At 44.0% G+C, this 20,121-nt stretch overlaps 1 long non-coding RNA gene across 2 annotated transcripts; it reads right to left on the bottom strand.

Annotated features, from left to right (window-relative positions):
• Positions 1 to 13,764: 13,764 nt before the first annotated feature.
• LOC149362996 (uncharacterized) lies at positions 13,765 to 19,846 on the bottom strand. 2 transcript variants are annotated; one of them, XR_016289066.1, is made up of 3 exons: positions 19,832 to 19,846; positions 18,359 to 18,539; positions 13,765 to 14,121 (listed from the first exon to the last, which is right to left on the bottom strand). It is a non-coding gene; the product is annotated as an uncharacterized LOC149362996 (long non-coding RNA). The 2 variants fall into 2 exon arrangements; XR_016289065.1 differs by lacking the exon at positions 19,832 to 19,846 and adding an exon at positions 19,343 to 19,601 and having other exon boundaries at positions 13,768 to 14,121.
• Positions 19,847 to 20,121: the final 275 nt, after the last annotated feature.

Genomic DNA, 20,121 nt, shown 5'->3' with positions numbered 1-20,121 from the left:
TTAGCGAGAAAAGATAAGCAAAAGAAGATTGTGTGTGGTCTTAACGACGGGAATATGTTTGTACATGTACTATCGCGCTCAATATGAGTTGCAACGCGCGGTCATCGACCGGGGTTCGTTCCGTGCTGTGCCTCCTCCAAACAGTCGCTCGGAATTCTGGGAGAAACTGCTGTTCCAAGAAACAACAGCACCCCCGCTTAGGAAAAAGTTTCTCCCAGAATTCCGAGCGACTGTTTGGAGGAGGCACACCACGGAACGAACCCCGGTCGATGACCGCGCGTTGCAACTCATATTGAGCGCGATTGTACATGCAATGTAAATTATCAGATTCCCCTGAGTTGTGGTAGGACGTACATCGGGCAAACTCGCCGCTGCATCAACATTAGATTAATGCAGCATGCCAATATCTTATCTGATTCAAGGGGGTAGCATCTGCCTAAGCATTGTGACACTTGCAAACATGATGACAAAGGTTGTGATCCGTTGTTTGACAGGACTAAGGTTATCGGACACTCGAGGGATAAGAAAGAACGGGACATTATCGAAGCCTTGGAAATCGCGACATTAGGGCCTGGCAAATGTGTTAGCGATGCTTCAGTACACTTGTACCGCAAGGAGTTGGAGTTTCTTTATTTCACGAGATGAGTGCGGCTTTTGTTTTCGTGGTTGGTGCGCATGCGCTTTGCTGTTAAAGCAAAGAGGAGTTGGCGGGATAAATCAGTTGTTAGTCTGCTCTTGTCCCGTGTGGTTCTCTTTGTCTTGTCCCGTACTTTTTTGCGCAGTTATTCTTTGTTCGCGTAATACCGTCCAACCAGAACAGCAAGGCTCCCAACGGACTGCGACACGGATCTAAAGGTAAGTAATAACCTTCTAAACGGCTGATTTTAGTGACTACTTCGGGCAGAACAGCGTAGCGTAGCGACTCTATTATCTGTCTTGTAACGTTGCTACAGTGCGATGTGTTAGTAATGTTCTGTTCACGCGTAGTTTGAGGGTATATCCATGCATGACGGAACGGGTGCCACACTGCACGGGTATTTTCGTATTGTTTCAACAATTGCTCTTATGAACCTCTTGCGTTCCTCGCGGATATTGTATTTCGGTACTCAGTCTATTAAGCTGACTTCGCCGTGTGCATACATTATCTGCAGTACAGCTCAGCTGGCGCTATGCTTGTCTTACATGTTAAAGTATTTACGCTGCCATCCGACTCTCGCAACCCCACATTGCTTGGTGGCATTTCCCGCTGCACAGTAATAACTTTAGCGCAAATTAACGAAAAATTTGTTTCAGAAAACTAATTAATGCAATTTAAGAGCTTATGGTTAACACAAATTTGTTGCTGACCTGGTATTTATTTGTTCGAGCTGTGTTCGGCGCAGCGGCTTAGACCGCTCTCCGGCACTTGTAAGTGGGGCTGTCTAATTATCTGATTTTCAAACAACTATGATCTCACGTGCCACACAAAGTTTTGTTTTGACTCTAATAGCGTAGCCTGGCCTCATCGAAATCCTCGTGCTCTCAGGCGGCCACAGTCCTGTTATTTTTATCTTGCCTTACCGCATACGTATTTAGCACACTTCAGCTCCGATTGCTCCGTGACTCATTGCGGTCACCATTGCGGAAACGGTTGGCAAAGGTGGAACACTGCCCATATGCTAACCTCAGTGATTCGTGTTTGGGGTGCTTTCTGATTATCCCGTATTTGTAGCGCATCATGTTCAAACTCAATCTGCATTATATCCTCGCTGCATCCCCTTGGTATTCACTGGTGTCGTCACCTGGACTCCCTTTCTTACGGGGGGTAAAAGCCGAGTCATTACGAAGCGAACGAGGGCCGCAGACAAAAGACGCTGGATATGGGGATTTTTTCTGCTTAATTTTATTTTAAGAAAATATATTGTTTCATAGCTCCATTCTGCACCTTACCGGCATTCGTTTCTAACTGTTCGTCTGTTCATATTCGTAGATGAACACCGTGCCTTCAAGAAGCCAAAGCCAAATCCGACTGGCGGAGACGAGCCAGAGCCCGGCCCATCTTCAACGTGGACCAGCGCTGTAGGAGCCAACCCTCTCCTTCTGACGCTGACGAAGGCTGACCCGGAGTTTGGAAAGGAAGAGAGGCAGCGCAGTCCCGCCGAGGAGGAGCCGATGGATTGGAGCTGGCTGCACGAAGACTCCTTCGATTTGCCGGAGGACGCCCCTGTTCCGGACCTGGATCTTTCGTTTCTGAAGCAGTAATCCGACTTGGACTGAAGAAAATTAGTCTTCCAACTCAGCGCCAGTCATCGGAGGCCTAGCATGGCTGCCTTTTTAATTCAAGCAGTGTTGCATGACAAATGTCAAAACGGACAAGCTTTCATGTGTATTATTCGCTCTTCAGCTATTTCTTCGTACCCACATTTCTCCAAGCGGGCTTGTCTAGGGGTAATACATTAATCTCACAAACAGATGTGATGCCTGGATAATGTAATGTTTTATTTGTAGGCGTGCTTTTTGTTTATGTCTCAATAAAGATGCTCGTTCGTAATCTAATGCCCCGGTTCTTTTCATTCGGGTAACTACCCAATGAGATACGCCTTTCTCAATTTACTCGTACTCAACTTTTTCCTTTTGGCTACATGTTTCAAATTTGTTGTGTGACGCTTAGTACTACCTCTCAGGATGTATTTCTTCTGCATATTGCTCCCAGCGTGAATGCATTCTTCGAAAACGTTTTATGGCTCTTTCTTCCGAAATATTTCCAACACAATTAATATTAAGTTTTTGCTGCATCAACGTAGTTGGCAGTGCAGTAATATACTTCAGATAATACGCCGTAAATAAGTCTGCTGAAAGAATGTAGATCATTAAGCAGCCTCTTCTGGACGTCTTCAATCCCCTCGGCGCGCCCTGGATGGAGGGATAAGGCTGAACCCTTTAAATTGAGAGGTGCCTGAAGCCACCTAGGCATGACTCGTGAAATTTCATTAGTGTCTATATTTTAGCCACCAACCAGATAACCTTCGCTTGGTTATTTTACTCGCTTAATATCTATTTTTCGTTGAGATCTCTGCGTGTACAAGCCTGTGGCCTAACTTCACTGCAAGCCGGTCGTGGCGACGAAGAGGATGAGGTGACGCCCTCCTTGATTGAACGCATCCTTTTGACGGGCGAGCCCTGTCGAGACGTGGTCAGGCTGGCAGGGTTCTTGATGAGAGCGGAGAAGACACGTGTTGTGTGCCGACCTGCTCCGCATTTGCTCTGTCTCTCGTTATTTTCCGAGTTGGCCACAATGGCGACAATGTTTTGCCAGTCCCCCGGCCACCAACCAATGATTCAACGGCTGCGCGGGGAACTGGCAAAACATTGTCGGCATTGTCGTAACTGCACGCGCAGGTTCCGCGACACAATTGTCTAGCAAAAATTAACGACTCAGCTTAGCAGGGAAATTCTTGAAGCCTACTGCATAAAAAAGAAAATAACCGTTGCATAAGCTGCACTTGAGTATCGTTATCCAGGAAAGAATTCAACTATCTAGATGCTATCTTGTGCCACGCTCGCCCACGTACCTGTATAATGTGATGTTGTCTGCTATCAGGTGTGATTACGAATCTTGTATAAGTGTGGTTTCCTTGTAGTAAACCTTAGTTGAAGTTCTGTGTCTTATCTGCTTTCCTGTTTTTGTCCTTCGTCGTTTTGCGCGGTTGCAAGACGCACTCCACCGTTTTCTTTGTACTGCTTTGAACAAGGAAGGCATCTTTCTCGTGGTGGTGATGTCGATACAACTCTTGCCACAAAAACGTAATCTAGAGATTAGCGGTTTAGAGACTTCACTTAAAAAAAAATGAAAAGAAACAGAACTTTCCTACAGTTTCATTCAACTGCTGTCTGTCTTCGAAACCGATGATTGTAGATGCGTTTCTTCCCGATGACGGTGTCTTACTTCACATATTTCTTCGTTCTTTTTACCGTCCCTGTGCGTGAAAGAAGAAACAAAAGAACAATAAAAATATCGCCTAACTCGGCGTACAGACGGGCCAACGTGCCATTCTCGCCGTCGCAGGTGAGTGCGTGGAATCACACCGACGAGGAAAAGCGTGCTGTAGATTTTCTCGAAAGCAGCGCTGGCTTGGTGCTCGAAACATGGCTCCAAGACATTTTTTTAAATACAACACATGTGCAGAACACAGTCGTTATCCCACATATTCTTTAATAAGGGAGTAATTACTCATTGGCATCCACCCAAGCGCAGCCATACGGCTACAAAGGAAAGCTATACAGCTTTCTCAGAAACTTCGTAGTTAAAGAAAAATTCGTCCTGGTCCTGGTCCCCGGACCAGGACGAATTTTTCTTTAACTACGAAGTTTCTGAGAAAGCTGTATAGCTTTCCTTTGTAGCCGTATGGCTGCGCTTGGGTGGATGCCAATGAGTAATTACTCCCTTATTAGAAAATTACTCCACCTTGGGGGATTCCCCTAAACATTTGACCCACATATTCTTTGCGACCAGCCGGACATCCATGAAGAGAATAATTAGTGTTTATAAGCCTAATAGAATTTAATCACTTACAAAACACTAATTTTTCCCTAACGTTGGCATGTATGAGTACACTGGTAATACACAATTCAATATCTTTTATTTCACCATATACATAGTAGGAACTCATGGGCAAAAGCTGCTCGAGGCACCTTGACTGGGCGCAAGAGACCAACCGGTGATCAAATTTCTGGACTACTATGGTCAGAGAATATTTCAAGGACACGAGCATCCGAGAGCTTCTAAACATCTCTCGCTCAGAAATTCAAAAATCAATTAATTTCTAAAAATCATTAGTGGTCAGTACACACGCAGGGCGTAGCTGACAGGCACTGAAGTCTGTCCATGATGCTGCTTTGGTATACTGCGCTTATCTGCCGAAGCGATGGCGATTAGGAAAACTAACAGCGTCTTCACTTTCACATACCGAAGTCGAAGAAATGCCATGCGCAACAGGTTCGACACACTAGGGTGGAGCTTAAAGGCGATAGCAACTATCTTTCATGCCCAAGTGCAGGAGAAAGCTGAGAAGCCTTTGTAGTGTGCGCGTCTGTCAGGACGTTCAAAGCAGGCACAGAACTCAACAAAATTACCAATAGAATTTCGAGTGTTTGGTACATTCTATAATATTCTGCGGTCGACGGAAGTAGTGCTTTGAGCACCGAGGGATTCAATAGGTCCGATTTTGCTGCAAGCAGGGAGAGCTGGCTATGTTAACCACCATTTGAGCGGAAAATCTGTCGAGACGTTTTATTTTTATTGTGGTTAAAGTTTAAATTATCTTCATTTACCTAGTTACACAATGTTCGGTACTGCGGCCGCACGGAAAGTGATCGCGGTAAGATGGAGAGCATGCCTGCGATCCTATCACTCTAGTTCTTGATGTCTAAGAACGCTTCTTATGGAATCGATGTGACTCGAAGCGGATATGCGCAGGAAGTATCTCTGAACACGCGTAGGCCAAGGACATTCCATGAAATTTCGCAGCCAAGGCATTGTTTTCGACACAATTATGCAAGCTAGCTGCATGGTTAACGAATTTAGTTTTTAAGGCAATCAGGAGGATGACAAATTAGCCATCTTCTACCTTGTGCAACCTTGTCGCGCAACTGTGATTGCAGAAAAAAAGTCCCCATTTGCTAATTATGAAAAAAAAATGTCACGAAATGAGTGCCATAAACTGTCTCATAACCCGCTGTGATTTCAGCATTCGGCCGCCGCGCAAGAAGCGGATTTAAGTTTCTTGACGCTGGAACCAATGACTGACCCGTAAACGCAATGCTATGAGCCACGCAACGCAAGTATGACAGTGGTTTATCGCTTAAGGCTCGGACGATTTGCAACAGAACACAAGTCGAGAAGGAAACCTTGGTATACATATTGGATCTAAGTTCAATACAAGCAGAAAATCGTAGACTTCAGGAAGCAGCTGTAAAAGCTGCTACATTTCTAGATACATCTTGTTTGTATCGAATCATAAACAAAGCACCTTACTGATAACCGAAACTTCATTGCTAGACACCCTCTATATATAGGTTACTTTGGAGCTTGGTGCCGAAGATCGGGAATAAAGTGACTGATTAGAATGTAGTGTTCGTGTAGACTGGGCACGTCTTTAAAGATTTCATGCGTTATCCCGGTAGAGTTAGACGCGAAAGCGTGACTGGTTACCGCGTTCCTCTCTTCGGAGTTTTATGAAGTCAACTGAGGATCTGATTTCTGTGAGGCCAAAGTTGAAGGCGGGCACCGTGTCGTCGCTACAGATTACCCTACACTCTCACGACATGGCGTCAAGAAAGTAAAAAAAAAGGCACAAGCCGGTTACGGAGGTTGCAGATATGTGTTTTAAAAGTCCGGTTTGAATGTGAAGAGTTCAAGATGCTTTGACTGGGGTGCTCACAAAAATTTTAAATGTACCGGACCCCTTTGCTCAGCAATATTTTACGAAACGTTCTGTATTTGAAGCTTTTATTTTATTTATTTAATACTGCAGAGTCGCTCGACTCCAAGCAGGCATGAGCACAGATACAAATAAAAAAAACAAGATATGCACGATTTTCATGCAAGAGCAAACGATGATGCGAAAAAAGAAACCAAAAAGACAAGTGTTTCAAATAGAAAAGGCTCTCAAATTATCAACAAACGTTTCTACATTTGGGCTGTTCACTACACGCTTCGGAAATTCACTCTACTCTGCAATTGATTTGAAAAAAAAAATGAGTGTTTAACTGTGTTAGAGTATGCACGAAATTCTTGCAGCATTTTTCCATGGTTATAACGTGTACTTGCTCCTGAAACAGGACTAATATAATAATGGGTGGTTATTCTAATCAGATTATTATACATTAGGTACAAAAGTTTCAATCTTGCTTCAGTGCGCCTTGTCTGAAGAGATTCTAGGCCAATAGAATTGATCATAGCTGATACACTATCTGTTCGTTTGTATCGATTGCAAACGAAACGGGCCGCTGTCCTCTGCACTCTTTCTAATTTGGAGATATTATTGGCCGTAAATGGGTCCCATAAACAACAAGCATATTCCAGACGAGGCCGCACCAAAGACTTATACGCTGCCAGTTTGGCATGCTTTGGGGCCTTTGACAGTTTACGCTTCAAACACCACAGAGTCTTCAGAGCTTTCCCGCATGTAATATCGATGTGAGCATCCCAGTTTAGGCAATTAGTTATCTGAACTCCAAGGTATTTCACAGACTAGGTTTCTGGAAGTGGTACGCCAGCTATACAATATGGATGTATCAGAACAGTTTTCTTTTTACAAATTCTAAGTACGGAACATTTATTAACGTTAAGAAACATACCCCATTGGTTACACCAGTTTGAGATCTTCTGCAGGTTACTGTTAAGATTAATTTGGTCCGGTGTGGAGTTAACTAAGGAATATAAAACGCAGTCATCTGGAAGTAGTTGAACTCTAACTTCGGAATGAACCACAATAATTATGTCATTTACGTAAACTAAATATAGGATAGGCCCCAGAACTGATCCTTGCGGAACACCAGATGAAACCGGAAGTTCATCAGAGTACTCATCGTTAACACGGACATATTGAAATCTGTCTTCTAAGTAGGCTCTAATCAGGTCAATAATATTAGGATTGATTCCGGCAGTGTAAAGCTTTTGTATGAGTTTAGTGTGCGTTTAGTGTGTATGAGTTTAGTTATCCTGCTCACGACTTTTCTGTATAGGACGAGGTGAAAACAGTACATTTGTGCCTTACGTGGGTAATTCCATGACTTACCATATGCAGTCCGCACCTGTCAGCATGGCTCAGTTTCTTCTGAGAAAATTTTTGCTCACTAGCTTGTCCACGCCCGGTACATATACCCACAGGAACAACGTGGGCGACCGGCGCATCAAAATGTATCTACACGCAGAGCGGAAGTAAAGCCTCGTAATAAAATAGGCGCATGGAATTTTGATGCCATATCCGGCAATATATTAATATACTCTACAGTCCGCGCCAATAACTGGAGCGCAAAGAGACAAATTTCTGCTTTGAGAATTGCAGAGCCCTCAGAATGTATATCTGAAATTACGCTACACTGCAGCCAAATAGTTAGTCATTGATGTCAGAAAGTTCCAGCGCAACATAATAAAAAAGAGGACAAAGCGGGGAGTAGTTGAGAAGGGTGATAATCCTTTCGCTCCAGGGACCTGGACATACTCATGTTTCCGCTGTGGCGCCACTCCCTGCGTTTTCACCCTAGCAGGTTCATGATAATCGGCCGACGTCAACGAATGCAATTGTTTTGAAAGGGAAAAGCAGCAGCGTTCTTGAGTTGTAAGCCAAGATAAGGCAATTCCTCAGAATAACTCTTTTCCGTGACCTTTCTTCGGGGAAATGTCTTCCAGAAACATGTTTTCTGTGGAAGCTTTTTCCTTTCATAACCCGCATATTCCAACATCTCTCGTGCACAGGTCGTTGTTCCGAATCGGAAAAAACTTGGTCCACACTTTCAAAGAGCCATTCTCAGAATAGTCGCAGTTGCAATTTCTGTGACAGAGTACGCACTTGGTCACCGCGCACGGCAGCAAACAAGGGCACCTTGACACAATTGTGCATACTCTTATCCTCACACGTACGGGACAAAGACGCTCCAACAAAATACCGCATGCGGCGCTATGAGACCTCATGGTAGCGTGAAGTATACCCATTTCTGGCATTAAACTATACATTTTCCCTGTCAAAGGCGATAACCAAGCTGCAAGTATAATCAGCCAAATGTTATAAACGGATAATGTCACCCTGGTCCTATGCAGGACAGGCCTTTGCCATACGTTTCCAATATCCGGGTGATTGCCTGTTCTGCTTGGGTAGATGCTTAAGGACGCACTAGGGTTGAGACAAATGTATTACGACGAATAAGACCTGTCAAAAAAATTCAATTAGAATCAGATTTAAAGCTGCGCTGTGGATGAGTAAAATTCGTTAAGAAAATGGGACATATCAACCAAGGTGATTTAGAACTAGGCGGCCGGAAGTGGAATGTCAAACACCAGCAGCTTCCTTATCCAACACACAGACACACACATTCTGTTACAATAGTGTTACCGATCACCATCCGACGGTGAAGGAAGCTGGCACGAAGAATCCAAGGCAGGAGGAGTGGCTTCATCCGGACGAAACTGGCGAGCCCAAAAACCTGGCCTGGATCGTCGACCAACACTGCGTTGCTCTGCTGCTCACTCCAATTCCCGACTCGGACCTCGTCTTTCTGGAGAACTAAAGGCGCATCAAGACAGCTGAAAAATCCGTACTTGTATCTCAATTCTAGTACACACATCATAGCAGGCTTTGGTGTCTGCTGCGAAACGTCCAATCGCAAATACCGCTATCATTTTACTCGTATTCAGCCAATTCTTTTTACTTTCTGGCTACATTTTTCAAATTAAACCTTTAGAGTAGAGCTGAAGGCCACCCCTTACAATGTGTTTCTCCTATACATTGTTCGCAGTGTGAAATAAATGCTTTGAAAACAATTTATGACACTTTCTACTGAAATATTTGCAAAAGATTCGAAATTAAGTAGTTGCTGTATCATCACAGTCGACAATGTCCTAATATCCCTCACATAAATGTACCGTAGTTAAGACAGCTGCAAGCGCGTGCAATATTTCGCACCCTCGTCTGAACATGTCTGATCCCCTAGGCGCACCCTGTTTGATAGAATAAGGCTCTACCTTTTCAATCGGGCGGCGGCTGAAGCCACCTAGGCGTGGGTGGTGAAATTTTACAGTGCCTTGATTTTCGCCACCCGCTTAAAATATATTTTTCCTTCAATCTCCTTAAGCCCCAATGCTCTGAATAAATCAGCCCGCATGTTTTCAATTGTAGGGTGAAGCACTTTATAGGAAAGTAAACAGTGGTCAGCCGTTTTCTGCTCTCCACAAGCAGCGCATAATGTGCCCATCTCGTTATACTTGACGCGGTGTGTGTTAGTCCGCAAAATTCCTGCCCTGGCCTCGAACAACAAAGAGTTTCCCCTGCAACTATCGTAGATATTTTTTTGGGGTATTTCCTCCTTACACACTCTGTATGTTCTCAGTACCGACTTCGTCGGCATCCCTGTTTTCCACAGACCCATCTGTGGCCGCTGCATTGGCTCAGTGGTTATGGCGCTCGGCTGCTAACCCGAAAGACGCGGGTTCGATCCCGGCCGCGGTGGCTGAATTTCGATGAAGGCGAAATTCTAGAGGCCCGTGTGCTGTGCGATGTCAGTGCACGTTAAAGAACCCTAGGTGGTCGAAATTTCCGGAGCCCTTTACTACGGCGTCCCTCATAGCCTCAGTTGCTTTGGGACGTTAAACCCCAATCTACCAATCTACCAGACCCGTCTGTGTTTTTTTTTACTCTTTTCTTAACCGACAACTTTCGATTTGTCCCCCATCTACTGTCCAGATATTTGTTTGTTTGTTTTCTAGCTCATACCCACAGAGTGGCATGTATCTCCTCGGCCCTTTCTGTTTATATTTTGGATTCGTTTTTTTTTAATTCGTGTTTCCCAGAGAGCATGGAAAGTACGTCAGCCACGGGTGGTAGTGTTTGATTTTGCCGGCCTTCTCTTTAGTTATAAATGATCGCTCTAATATTCGAGGGGCGGAACGCCATCAACCTTTGCTAAAATTCCTTGTCGATGCTCTGAACTCCCTCCGCCAGCTGCGTGGGGGCCTGCGTGCTTTTTAGGAAGCCGCTACATGAACCTAGACGGTTTCATGTAGCGGCTTCGTAAACATCCCATCACAAGACAGACGCCTCATTTCTCGTCTTTACTGGTATAATTTTTTCCCGGAAAACTAGACTCATACAATGGAGACAGTATTAGTGGCGAAGGTCATCAGCCACCGTTATGCGCTATATGGGAATTTACCGTGTTGTCCAGTGAAGAACGCCTTCGAGCAGGCGGAAGAGTGTACTGAACCGCGAACCGCCCCCGACAAAGCCTTTCCCGCAGAGTGGAATTTATCTCCTCGCCCTTTGTGTTTATATTATGTGTTTTTTTTACTCGTGCAGATTCGTATAGATCACAGAATGTTGAAACAAAATAAGAGCTAGAATGAGTTCAGGGTAAACATGGAGGCCACTTTTCATGCAAATATAGAAATAGATTACGAGTAGGCGTTGACAGTCAACGAAAGATGTTACTGTTTGATTTTGCCTACCTTTTCTTTAGTACTAAATAATCAGCCCGACACTTCAATTTGGCCGGCGTAATACCCTAAAATATTGTGAGCTTTCCTGCCTAGTTGCCCATGCTCTAAACTTCCTTCGACAGCAGCGTGGAAGCCTGTGTGCTCTTTAGCAGGCCTATCCCTTACAAAAATTTTTAGTAACATTCTTTAGAAAGTCTTTCGACAATTGTTAATAGAACCTATCAACATTGAATAGAAAGTCTTTTAAACGCCTTTGTACATTGTAGTAACAACCTATCAACCGTCTTCCGACAATTGGCCACCGATATCCAAAAGACTCAATTACATAGAAAGTCTTTATACTTCCTATCATCCCCTTATCGAGTTTGTATACACTTCCTACTGACCCCTTACCGACAATGTCTACCAACACCCTATTAACGGTCTTCCGACAATTGGCCACCGTTATCCAAAAGACTCAAGTACATAGAAAGTCTTTATACTTCCTATCATCCCCTTATCGAGTTTGTATACACTTCCTACTGACCCCTTACCGACAATGTCTACCAACACCCTATTGACGGTCTTCCGACAATTGGCCACCGTTATCCAAAAGACTCAAGTACATAGAAAGTCTTTACACTTCTTATCAACCACATACCGACAATGTCTACCAACACCTTATTAACGGTCTTCCGACAATTGGCCACCGTTATTCAAAAGACTCAAGTACGAAGAAAGTATAATTCCTACATCAACTTTTGGAAAAGTGTATGTTAACTACACAGTACAACACTTTTACCAACATAATTTTATCACTTCAAAATCATTTTGTGAACACTATCCTGGAGTGCTTAAAGAATAATAGAAGCAAAATGCAAATTATTACATTTATTGTGCACAAGTGTACATACGCGCTACAACACATGCATGATGCATCAAAATATTTTATGGAGAACAATAGAGGCACAGAATATTGCCTTCGGCACGCTTCCCCTCAGTTCCCTCTGAGTAACAATGACTGACACACAGCAATTGAAAAACATAACAGGTTTTAATTCACGATGTTTCGGCTGGAGGACCAGCCTTTTTCGAGTATAGTATAGCATTCGAAACAAAAGCTGTGCGCTTCAAATGCTGTAGTACACTTGAAAACGACTGGCCCTCCAACCAAAACATCGTCAATTAAATCCCGTCAGGTTTTTCTTACATATATACGAGGTGTTTCAGGGAAGACTAAGTAATTTTCAAAAAACAGGCATTTTGAGATGAATGTATGGCTTTTTCAGCATAGTATTACCAGTGTTGGCAGGCACCAGAAAACTTGTGAAGAGTCTTACGTAATAAGCTGGTTAGCTAATTTTTATTAATGAACCTTTTCACTATCAGAAACTTTGTTAAAACATTAAGTTGGGCTAGTTGGTAACGGCTTGAAGGAATCATACTCTTAGCGGTAAGAACACACACAACACCAAGACACACACACACAGGACACCCGCTAGACTTCAACTATCTTTACTAGACACTTGTACGACATAAATATGTATCACTGAGCACACGCAGGTGCCTCGTCATCGGCATCAGGTCTAACTACGCCCTCCCCTCTCCTCCAAGGCATACGGTTGCGCCGATAAACAATCCCTTTTTCTGCCAATGCCAGGGAGGGAGTGCTTACACACATGTCACCCGCCTCTTGAATACGAAAGGCCTGGGAGCCGAGAAAAAAGAAAGAAAAATTATCGAAGTCTTTCGTATTCAAGAGGCGGGTGACATGTGTAAGCACTCCCTCCCTGGTGTTGGCAGAAAAAGAGATTGTTTATCGGCGCAACCGTATGCCTTGCAGGAGAGGGCAGGGCGTAGTTAGACCTGTTGCGGATGACGAGGCACCTGCGTGTGCTCAGTGATACATATTTATGTTGTACAAGTGTCCAGTAAAGATAGCTGAAGTCTAGCGGGTGTCCTGTGTGTGTGTGTGTCTTGGTGTTGTGTGTGTTTCTTACTGCTAAGAATATGATTCCTTCACTATCAGAGTTAGGCGTCTAGTTGCCATTAGAGATTTGTAGCAGTTACATGCACTGGAGGGGTTTCTTTCCCTGTGTGCTTTCAAAAGCGCATGTATTTTCGCACGATGCAGCCAAATTTTGTCGAGCCACAGCGGCGAAAGTAATCATGTTTTGTACATTCCAGAAACTGATATGGCTACTACGAACAACTGGCTAAAAGTCTCTAACTGCAACCAGTTGCAAACCTGTGTTAGTTAAAAAGTTAATTATCAGAAATTAGTTAACCAGCTTACTAAATACACCTCACTGGCTTTCTGGTGTCTGCTAACACTGGTAATATTATGCAGCAAAAGCCATATTTTTGAAAACTACTTATTCTTCCCTGAAACACCTGGTGCATATAAATACTGCTCACTTTCCTGTACAACACAGAAACGAAATAATTTCTTCTGTAACATGAAAGTTCCATGAGCCACATAACAAACCCGTGGAAAAAAACTGCATGCATACACACACATCTCTCCAAAACAGCTAAAAAATCCCACACAGTGAAACAATGCTTACACTATCTTAAGACCAACATTAAAGGCTGCAAACACTAGCGAATTAAAAGTCAAACAAATGCCAAACATATGCTAAATGTCCCCATGGATGTAGATATTAAGCTATGAGCTAATTTTAATAAAAATGCATCAGCACAGAAATGCTTAAGCGACTTTGTTGGTGCACTATCCTGACACTTGTCCTCAATATCAGGCAGCCTGCTTGTTGTTCATCATCATCATCAGCCTGACTATGCCCACTGCAGGGCAAAGGCCTCTCCCATGCCTCTCCAATTAACCCTGTCGTTACTTGTCTGCATCACCAGTGGAAGAGGTAGCGTCCTAGTGATGAGACGTGTGCACGAACAGGTAGCCTTCTCCATGGCAGAATGCAGCAGCAAGAGAACTGCACAAGAAAACATTCAAAGCATACAGTTATAGTAACTTCTAATAGAATCAAACACGGAGCAGCAACAATCAGTTAAATGTGCACTAAAATGCAGCACTCCGAGTGAGTTTGATAAGGCTGCTGAGTAATAGCATAAGCAGCAGTCACAAGACTAGAACTAAATGTAATGCGTCCTTGAACAAGAAAAAGCTATAACATGCTGTTGTGTTCAATTCTGCCCCCACATTCGAAGACTGAATGATATTCACAGGAACTGACATTAACGTGTTACACCTAATTAGGCAGGCTCGAGACAAGGCGGTAGGTGACTATGGCATAGGTTCTAGGAACAGTAGGGGAGAGTTATTAGTAGAGTTCGCAGATAGAAATAGTTTACGGATTATGAATACCTTCTTCCGCAAACGAGCAAACAGGAAGTGGACGTGGAAGAGCCCCAATGGTGAGACTAAACATGAAATAGACTTCATACTGTGTGCACACCCTGGCATCGTAGAGGATGTGGAGGTCCTCGGTAAGGTCCGTTGTAGCGACCACAGAATGGTAAGGTCTCGTGTTAGCTTAGATTTGAAGAGGGAACGGAGGAAACTGGTGAAGCGAAAGGCTATTAACGAGTTAGCATTAAGAGGGAAGGTAGAGGAATTCAGACTGTCGCTGCAAAACAGATTTTCCGCTTTAACTGAAGAAGACGACCGCAGTGTTGAAACAATGAATGATAATCTTACAGCTATCGTTACAGAGTGCGCCGCAGAAGTAGGTGGTAGGATGGTTCGACAGGATACCAGCAAGCTATCTCAGGAGACTAAAGATCTGATTAAGAAACGCCAAAGCATGAGGACTTCTAACTCCACAGACAGGATAGAACTAGCAGATCTATCGAAGTTAATAAATAAGCGCAAGGTAGCCGACATAAGAAAGTTTAACGTGGAGAAAATCGAGCATGCTCTAAGGAACGGAGGTAGCCTAAAATCAGTGAGGAGAAAACTGGGCATAGGTAAAAACCAGATGTATGCGCTAAAAGACAAACAGGGCAATGTCATCAGCAATATGGATAAGATAGTTGAATTAGCCGAAGAATTCTACACAAATCTATACAGTAGCGAATGTAATCATCAAGTTACTGAGGGAGGCAGTCGAGCACAGCAATGGGACATCCTGCCAGTAACGAAGGAGGAAGTAAAGAAAGCCTTAGGAGCAATGCAAAGAGGGAAAGCAGCTGGTGAGGATCAGGTAACAGCAGATTTGTTGAAGTACGGAGGAGAGATTGTGCTACAAAAACTAGCCACCCTGTATACGCAGTGCCTTGTGACCTCGAGAGTACCAGAAGCTTGGAAGAACGCTAACATTATCTTAATTCATAAGAAAGGAGACGTCAAGGACTTGAAGAATTACAGACCAATCAGCTTATTGTCCGTTGCCTACAAGGTATTTACTAAGGTAATCGCTAATAGAGTCAGGACAACCTTGGACTTTAGTCAACCAAATGATCAGGCAGGCTTTCGTAAAGGATACTCGACAATAGACCATATTCACACTACCAGTCAGGTGATAGAAAAATGCGCGGAATATTACCAACCCCTATATATAGCCTTCATTGATTACGAGAAAGCATTTGACTCGGTGGAAACCTCAGCTGTCATGCAGGCATTGCGGAATCAGGGTGTGGAAGAGTGTTATGTGAAAATATTGGAAGATATTTATAACGATTGCACAGCTATTATAGTTCTCCATCAAGACAGCAATAAAATTCCAATACGGAAAGGTGTCAGGCAGGGAGACATGATCTCGCCAATGCTCTTCAATGCCTGCTTACAGGAGGTATTCCGGGGACTGGAATGGGAACAGTTAGGGATAACAGTTAATGGAGAATACCTGAGTAATTTGCGATTCGCTGATGACATTGCCTTGCTAAGCCACTCAGGACAAGAACTGCAAAGCATGATCAACCAGTTAGACAGGCAGAGCAGAACGGTGGGGCTAAGAATTAACATGCAGAAAACCAAAGTAATGTTCAACAGCCTAGCAAGGGAACAGCAGTTCGCAATTGGTAGCGAGGTGCTGGAAGTAGTAAGAGAATATGTCTACTTAGGGCAGGTAGTGACCGCAGATCCGGATCATGAGAGGGAAATAACTAGAAGAATAAGAATGGGGTGTAGCGCATATAGCAGATTCTCTCAGATCATGATTGGTAGCTTACCAATATCCCTGAAGAGAAAAGTATACAACAGCTGTATCCTACCGGTACTCACCTATGGGGCAGAAACGTGAAGGCTAACAAAGAGGGTTCAGCTTAAGTTAAGAACAACACAGCGAGCTATGGAAAGGAAAATGATAGGTGTAACGTTAAGAGATAGGAAGAGGGCGGAGTGGGTGAGGGAACAAACGCGGGTTAATGACATCTTAGTTGAAATCAAGAAGAAGAAATGGGCTTGGGCAGGGCATGTAATGCGAAGGCAAGATAACCGCTGGTCCTTAAGGGTAACGGAGTGGATTCCAAGAGAAAGCAAACGCAGCAGGGGACGGCAGAAAGTTAGGTGGTCGGATGAGATTAAGAAGTTTGCGGGGATACAGTGGCGGCAAGTGACAAAGGACAGGGTTAATTGGAGAGACATGGGAGAGGCCTTTGCCCTGCAGTGGGTGTAGTCAGGCTGATGATGATGATGACCAAATTAGGCTACCACGAAGAGATATTTAGCCATTCCAGTCATATGAAGATAACATGCAGGCCATAAAATATAAAAATTATTTTGTGTTTCTGATTTGTCTGCACAAAAATTCAGGTAGCTTTTGTTTTCAAAAGTGATGGCACAAAGACATTGCAATATAATGCACATGTTGCTGTAGATAATGTATCATTTGGAGCTATACCAGGTGTTAGGGGAAAATGTATGAACAAAGAGTACAAAGGTGAGCAAGTTCGTCAGGGCAAGAGTGGCGCACTCTAAAGCAAATGAATCAAAATATTAAGGCACACACTGCGTCAGATACAATACTTGTAAGTAAAGCTGCATAGAACTACAAGCGATAAAAGCCTCAGAAACGTGCCCCTAAGGGAGCAGCTGGACTGGTAGTTTTTTATTTGTCCCGCAGCACATCCCTCTAGTGCTGAGGCCTGCTCATATCTGTTTAAGTTAAGAATACAAGGGAAACAAGCAAACAAGTGTTCCAAAGAAGATAAAAATGTGCACTTAGGTTGTTCTTTAGGAAATTACCTGTCACTAATTGCAGCAATAAATACCTCGAGAAAGAAAATAAGTTATTTACACACCTTATTACAAACCTTGATGGCACGGGAGAAAGGCAACATCAAATGCATCGGTTCAAGTAAAGCCAGGGGTCTTCACCTCCCGCCTCGGCTTCGGGAGGTGATGGGTTCGACTCCCGCCACCGGCCGGGTACCCACCGGCTTTCTCAAAATGGGTACAAGCTATGGCCCGGCCTGGTGCTCGGCTTACTAGGGCTACATTGCTTGGGAAAGGAGCCTGCGCCTTCAAATCCCGTCACTGTTGCAGGTTAAGGTCACAGCAATATTTGTTGACTTAGGCTCAGCTAGTGTAATGCAATCAGTAACTGAACGTCGGCATGAATAAAAAAAACAATGCACCAATACTCAATTCCAAATGCATTTCAACTGTACAGTGCAGTCAGTTGTGACAAAGGAAGTGTGAAAGAAAACCTCAGCAATGCTCATGACATCGAATAAGCACCTTTCTTCTGTACAGCTAAAATATAAGCTTTGCAGGGTTTCATGTAATGCAAGGATAACCTGGTAAGGTATCAATTATTGATGCTAGCAACAAATATGCTTCTAAAGCAGAGTGCTCCACTTGAACGCCAATATTCAATTATGCATTGCCCGTTAGGCCATGCCTATCACATCACTGGTTCACTTCAAACATGCCATACCTTGTAAGAGGTAGGTACTGCTGAAGTAAACCTATAAAATTTATTTGCTGATTTTAGACTGCTGTATAAAGGTCATGAAGCAGATAATTGTTTTAATTTGGTCTATACAGTGGTCAAGATTTCCAAGCACGAGAGGCATGAGGGAAAAAACTATAAAAAGCATTTCACACTATAACACAATGTACTTGACTAGGGGAGTGCTTTCATAATGCCCGCAATATCTTTTCCCTTTCTCTTGGTCCTCTTTTAAAAGAAAAAAAAACGAAAGAGAGAGGGAGCCTGGACCAGAAGATTTTTGGCAGGCTAAAAACGACAAGGAAAATATACCCACTTGTCTACCTATCCTTTTACAAGTGGCACATGCTTGATATCCAGTGTCAATGGCTGATAGGCTGAACCAGCAGGTCTTGATGTCATTTGCCTCTGGTTGAGGTAGCATTGGCTCGATGACAGATGAAAGCTGGTGCAAAAGTAGCGTGATGATACCGGTGGAGCAGCTGTACAGGGCTTGACTGCGGGTGCATTTGAAGAAAGGCTGCATTAGAGCCATGCTTTCATAAACATCACAGAAGCCACATCCCATTAAAACCTCTAGCTGTTCAGTCCAATGTGTTCATGAGTGGAGGCTAATTATTAATTACCTATGCCTCCAATAGTTAGCAAAAGAATGGTTTACAAAGCTTGTCATACTTTTCTTAAAGCTATTATTCGCGAATCACGTTATACTTTTATCGCTTCAGACTGAAAATGGGGGAATGACATAAATGTAGTGAACGTAAAAAAATAAAATGACAACAAACCTTCCATTGTGCGATTACCTCAGCTGCACTGCAATGGAATGGTTCTGCTATTTTTAATCGTCGTTTCGTTGACCAGAACTATCAAGAAACACAGCACTTGATGTGACTGCGACGTAGAATGGGCAATGCTCCTTATCCAGTAAACACTCAGGCAGCAGAATCAAAAGACGCACGCCGCTACAAGCACTTTTCGTTCTTATGGTCTTTTCACGCGCTGCTCCTGTTCAGTCGGAATAACAAATCAAGCAGCACCCCATAGTTCTCGGCGTGCAACCAAATTCTATCACATAACTCCTGCGCCGAGCAGCTGACGCAAACAGCGTGAGGCGGCGGGTTAAAAGTTGCATAGTTGGCAAGCGAGCGTGTCAGAACACCTTCTCTCTGCAAACGATCGCGTGGTGCCCGCATTTTGCACCTCACTGCGAACAAGACGTGAAGACCAACCCAAATGCATTCGCAGCCCTCAATCATACCCCCGACACATCGCAGAAGTCATTTTCAAGTTCTGTACTTACATTTGTCAACGTTCACGGCAAGCCGTTTCTTCTATCGGACATCGAGCGCCGGCCGCTCTCGGCGTGGTTGCGTGCAGTACGTCAGAGCAGTTTTTGAGCACTGCGTGCGCGTAAGAACGTCTTCCGCAGCACTGGAGCCATCTGTCACCTTCCGAGTTCAGTCACACTACCACAACACTAACGAGGCCGCACATTTAACACAAACAAACTGAAGAAACGCACCCACATCACAACCGTCGCACCCCACCAACAAAGAGTCGTTTCAGCGTCCTAAAAAAGATAGTGTAGCACGCGGCCAACATGAGACTCGCAATCCGCCGCCAGCGAACGGAAAGGTGGCGCTAACGTCGCCTAACTTTACACGCGTTAAAAAAGAATTGATAAAGCCCATTTTGCCACAAACTTGTTGCATTAAACGACAAAATATTTTGTTTCAATTACAAAGTCAGCAAATTGGAATGATTGCGGTGAAAAAATGCGACTACTGACAACCATCTGTTTCTGGCGGCGCTGCGAACGAAAGCTTGGAAAACCGGGCAGCATGCCGGGCAGCTACAGGCGACGCATCTGGGGCCAGGAAAGCCGCAGCCGCTGCACGGCTGCACTGTCTGCCTAGTTCTAAGGCTATAACTCAGTAGTAGTAGTGAAAACTTTTATTTTTTTCAAAAGGAAGAGTTAGGGAGTAGGGGGATGGGGATAGATAGATGTGGAGCTTCAGTGGTCGGTATTCCCTAGTCCAGGATCCCGTTGGCCTCCGCCGCTGCCTTGGCCCTCGTCAC

The sequence above is a fragment of the Amblyomma mixtum genome, chromosome 2 (genome assembly GCF_055824585.1).
Source record: "Amblyomma mixtum isolate Tamu chromosome 2, ASM5582458v1, whole genome shotgun sequence".
Classification (NCBI taxonomy): domain Eukaryota; kingdom Metazoa; phylum Arthropoda; class Arachnida; order Ixodida; family Ixodidae; genus Amblyomma; species Amblyomma mixtum.
Note: the sequence above shows the minus strand (reverse complement) of the source record. Positions and strands in the feature narration are given on the sequence as shown.